Below are 5,444 nucleotides of genomic sequence, written 5' to 3'. Positions count from 1 at the left end.
ATGATTTTTTTTCTTTGAAGCCTGATAACTGATGCCTTAAGCACCTCCTGATCACACAGGCTGGTGTGCTTCTACAATGTGCGCTTTATTGCTTCTGACCCAGAAGGTCGCTTGTTTACCTTCAAGTCCTTAAGACACCAGACACTATCTCTTTTGAAAGCTGGGCACCATCAGTTTTCTTCCCCATATTTAGTTGTTTATCCACTTTGTCTTCAGTGGTTGTGCCAGGAACGTGAGCATCATAGAATGCCAATTTAATAGAAGAAAGTATTCTTGCATTGAGGGTGTACTTGAGTGGAGGCCCAATGTCCTTCTGCTACCTTAATACTAAACCTATAAATATGGCACATAGATCTATTTCCCCATCCTCATGTATAAATATTTTCGCATATGTACATGCCTTTACCTAGACCTCTATAAATGCCCTCTGCCTCCCAGCACTTCCTCTGTTCCCTTTCACTTCCCTCCTGTCCCACTATCATGCTGTCCCACCCAGAATTTCAGCCATTCCTCTTACTTACATTACCCTTGGTCCCAGCCTACCAGATCCCCTTCACCCTCCTCACCAGAGATTTGGATAGCGTGTTGTTCCCTTGTACCTGGGTTTATTAATACCACTACCTTCCCCCCCCCCCACCTCCCCTTCTCCCATGTCCCCTCGTAACTATCGGTCCCTTTGTTTTCTCCTGCAATTGTTCATCCAGCCTATCTTATTTAGACAGACCTGCTTAGATAGTAACTTTCACAAAAACAAGACAGAGCACAACCAAGCAACAGTATACAACAAAACAACAAACCAATGACAAAAACAAAATGCAAGAAAGAAAAGCTTGTAGTTAGTTCCAGGATTGTTTGTTAGCCTTTAGGAGTGTTTTACAGTCCAGTCTTTTGGGGCACCATGCCCTGGGCCCAAAGTCCACCTTCAGCATTCCCTGGGGACCTTGCTGCTCCATTCCCTTTCTGTTCTGTTACACCCCTTAATGTTTTTCCTCGGTGTGGCGGGATCCAATTGGTTGCAATTACTTCGCTGTATCTCTGGTGTTGTCACCTGTAGGGCTATGGGTCAGTGAGGGACGTCATGCCTCATAGTGGGGCTGGCCATGTGGTCCTCTCTGTCGACTGGCTGTTCTATTTGGGAACATCGACCTCCTGGCCTGGTGGGCCATGATGTGCTCCACTCTCTCCTCTTCCCCCTCCATCTGCTCCCATGTGCTCCGATCAGATATGTCCCTCTTCCAGAACTGTAGATTCAGTGTCATCCTTTGATATAAATTCTTCTGAGGGGAGGGGCAAATGTCCCATTAGTAGTTGGGGCTGGGGTCGGCCCCCCAGACCTCTTCACTGATTTCTCACTCTAGGCGGGCATGTTGGATTCACATCTTGCAGCATCGGGTTGAAATCTGGTTCCTCTTTTAATTTGTGACCCCAGGCACACAGGCAGGAATTCCCCAGGAAGAAGTTGAGCAGAAAAAAATAAGTTGAGCAGAGTATCCCCTTGTGGGGGTCAGCAGGCCTTTTCCCAGCCTCCCTAGCTACACAGGGTGGAGCTCACCTAGCTGGGTGTGGCACAGGTGTAAATGCCCTAGGCTAAGGGAAGTGGTCTGGAGGTTAGCAATAGCTTGTGATTGACCAAGAAAGAGGCAAAGAGGAGGAAAAAAAGTTAACAAGCAAGCTCTGGATGCATGGGAGCAGGGGGAGGGGATATAGTGAAGAGATGGAAACAAAGCAACAATGTAGCTGAGTTAGATCCCTGCCAGTGTGGAGCTGCAGGGTTTAGTCCCTGCTCTGGGACAGCATGCGGCAAGCTGTGGCTGTGTTGAGAAGAGGCCCCCTCCCTGTGCAGCCCTCCAAGATCTAGGGGGGGACAGAGAGGAGCCCCATGGGTTTAGTCCCTGCCCTGAGGCTGGTGGTGAAAAACTGTGGCTGTGTTGAGACCAAGCCTCCCTACAGGCTCCACATGGTCCCGGCTCCAGCAGAGACAGTGGCGGGACCAAGGTGAAGCCCCAGCGACCTCCACTGAGGTAAGCCAAAAGCCCCCAGCCCCTCAAAACCCCATCTGTCTGTGCCTACTTATCTTTATGATATTCCTCCTGCATTCCAACAGTGTTGAATTTCCCTGTGGAGTCCCTCTGGTATGTGTTACACCATCGCCATCTTGCTGGAAGTCTATTCCCTGCTTTTCTGGGTTGTAGTTCACCATGACTCTACCAATGTGAGTAGAAGTCTCTCATTTCTGTATTAAAGGGGAACAAGCTCTTTTATGTGGAAATGCTAGACTTGAGACCATGAGTCACTCAAAGGTAGGAGTCAGCAACCTAGATCCTTCGGGATTGACTGGACCTGTTCTTTGAGAAAATTCCACTAAAAATCAGTCACACAGGGGAAATTCTTAGTTATAATGAAAGTCAAGAGAGGTGAGGAATAGCTGGTCACCCGTCAAAGCCACACCTGTCAAAGAACAATACCAAAAGCATTAATTATTCTATGATTCTCTTATATTTCATTCTTAAATATATTTAAAATGTAAGCTTTATTATAAAAAGTCAAGAAGCGGTTATTTAGCCTAATGGACTAGAATGAAATAATAGAGAGTGAGACTTGCAATCAGGCATTCATGCAGACATACACAAGTTAGGAAGTGTGAATTAACTGTATCCTAGTGTTCTTTGTGAAGTTGTTTTGGTTTTTTTAGTCATATTATTGTGGGCTTGTACAACTCTTATCCCAATCTATACATCATTGTGTGAAGCACATTTGTACATTTGTTGCCATCATCATTCTCAAAACATTTCTTTCTACTTGAGCCCTTGTTATCATCTCATTTTCCTCTCTTTCACTGTCCCTCCCTCATGAACCCTTGATAATTTATAGGCTATTCTTGTTTTGTCATATCTTAAACTGCCAGATGTCTCCCTTCACCCACTTTTCTGTTGTCCGACCCCCAGGGAGAGGCTTATATGTAGATCATTGTGTTCGATTCCCCCTTTCTACTCCACCATCCCCTTCCCCTCCTGGTATGGCTACTCTCATTATTGGTCCTCAGGGATTTATAGATGAAGGCTTTTGATGTGCATTAATGTATTTTTAGTAGCTCCCAGTTCTTTATTTTGTCTTCTATAATGTGAATATTTTTATTATGGCCATAGTGTGTTTATATCTTGTATAACTGCCCTCAAATTTGTCCCTACATTTTTATTGTCTGGCTGTATGATCTAGGGTTTATATGTAGGTATTGGATTTATCATGCGTTCATTTTTGTATGTGGCATGAGGTATGGACTTTATTCCATTCTTTTGCAGGTGGAAATCCAATTTTTCCAACATCATTTGTTGAAAAGGATATCTCCTCTCCACTTAATGTGTTTTAGTCCTTTATCAAAGATTAGGTTGTCTATACGTACCTGGTTGTATATCTAGGTTATCAATTCTAATCCACTGCTATTCATATATACCATTGTACCAGGTTGCTTTAAGTGTCATGACTGTATAACACGTTATTAAAGTTTTGTTTGACTTTTAAATAGTGTTTTATTTATCCTGTGTTTCTTTCCTTTCTATATTAACCTTACTGATTTCATAGGCTGATATTTATTCCCCAGGGATACAGTGGCAGAAAACCACATCAAACACCTTGAAAGAAGCCTGACTAGGATAGTTTGCTGAAAGTTCCACCAGCAATGCAAGTGGAGGGCACAATAGTTTTGGGGCTTATTGGTCAATCTAAAATCTAGTAAGAATCGTTTAAAGAGCTGTTTCCAATGACAATAGCAGTAGGACTCTGAGAACGAAGAACATTTTGTATCTTTGACCAATGTTACTTCTTAATTCAGGAATAAAACATATAACTTTAAAAATAAAGATACTAGATCTTTCTAATGATGTGTTTCTTCTAAACGCAGTCCATGCAGATAATGCTAATACAGAGATCATGTATCTGAACTTTTTTTTTCTTTTCTTTCTTTTAATAACAGGGGAGAGCGTGATCGCAGTCCCCCACTACCACAAATTATGCAGTCGAGTTTCCCACATTTGGGGAAATCGCAAGGGTCAGCACATCCGGAGTGTAATGGATAAGCCTCGCCCTGGGAAAACCACCTTCGTGATCATGTTATCTCCCCTGCCAGGTAAGTATTCATGTATCTGAAAATTATCTAAACTCTTTGTCAAGATAGAATTTATTATTCTAATTTGCTGTTGTTGGTCTTAACCAAAAACCCACACAGCATGTCATTTTCAATACATCTGAATGTTTTTTCTATGTCCCATGTAACTTGGACTACGGTGAATTATAAATCCTTGTGCCTAAAGATGGTTGCTAGTTTGAAACAAACTAAATAATACATACCTAAAAACACCCATATGTGCTTCAGTTTAACTTTTTCTCCTTTTATAATCACTCAGTCATGTTTTGATTTTATGAATAAGAAATATGGGGATATTCAAAGGTGAATTTTCTGTTAACTCTTTTGATTAAGCAATCAGGGAGGTGGAGGTGGTAGGAGGCTGATACCTGTAGTTTTTTTTTTATGTACAACATAAGCCCGCTGAGGTAAGAATAACAATTTTTTTAAAAAAGCAAAAGTGGCATAGGGGAAAAAGCTACTGTATACAAACATTTTTGAGGCAAAGACTGTGTAGTATGGTAGAGACCAGACCAAAACCAGGCATGCACATGGTAGACCATGGTGGAGGAGGGGGGGAAAGGAAAACAAAAGGATGAATATAAGGAAGAAAAAGGTAGTGGGGGCATGGGGCACTAATCCACCCAAGGGGAGGGTATTGTTTATATCTCCACAGGGAAAGTGGGACCAGACTTCAACCAAGTGCCGCAAGGTGTGAATGCAATATCCAGGCGTGGATTAGGAAACCAGTGGAGACATCTGGGAAGCTGGCCCCAGCACCATAAATGAAGTGGATTCCTGCCCTCCCCCGAAAAGAATTTGTTCCAAAGGACTACATTGACTCTGCAGCTCTGGGAGATGGACATATCTGATCAGAGCACATGGGAGCAGATGAAGGGGCAGGAGGAGAGAGTGGAACACAGCCTGGCCTACCAGGCCATGAGGAGGATGTTCCTGAGTAGAGCAGCCAGTCCACAGAGAGAACAACATGGCTGGCCCCACTATGAGAAATGATGCCACTCAGTGACTAAGGGCGATACAGGGGACAGCACCGGAGACACCGTGTGAGAATTACACCAGACCTGATCCCACCACACCGAGGAAAAACACTGGGGGACTGCAGCGGAACAGCAAGGGAATGGAGTGGCAAGGTCCCCAGGGAATGCTGAAAGTGGACTTTGGGGCCAGGGCGTGCTGCCCCAACAGACTGGACTGGAAAACGCTCCTAAGGGCCAGCAAATGATCTCTGAACTAACTACAAGCCTTTCTTTTGTGAAGTGTTTTGTTTTGTTCTTTGTCTGTGGTTTGTTTTTGTTGTTTTGTT

The 5,444-nt window shown here is 43.6% G+C and overlaps 1 non-coding gene across 1 annotated transcript; it reads right to left on the bottom strand.

Moving 5' to 3' along the window:
- Window positions 1-3,967: 3,967 nt before the first annotated feature.
- On the bottom strand, window positions 3,968-4,131 carry LOC142428326 (U1 spliceosomal RNA). The gene has a single exon (XR_012780248.1). It is a non-coding gene; the product is annotated as a U1 spliceosomal RNA (small nuclear RNA).
- Between the last annotated feature and the right edge of the window lie 1,313 nt (window positions 4,132-5,444).

Source organism: Tenrec ecaudatus, chromosome 15, assembly GCF_050624435.1.
Source record: "Tenrec ecaudatus isolate mTenEca1 chromosome 15, mTenEca1.hap1, whole genome shotgun sequence".
Lineage (NCBI taxonomy): Eukaryota > Metazoa > Chordata > Mammalia > Afrosoricida > Tenrecidae > Tenrec > Tenrec ecaudatus.
Note: the sequence above shows the minus strand (reverse complement) of the source record. Positions and strands in the feature narration are given on the sequence as shown.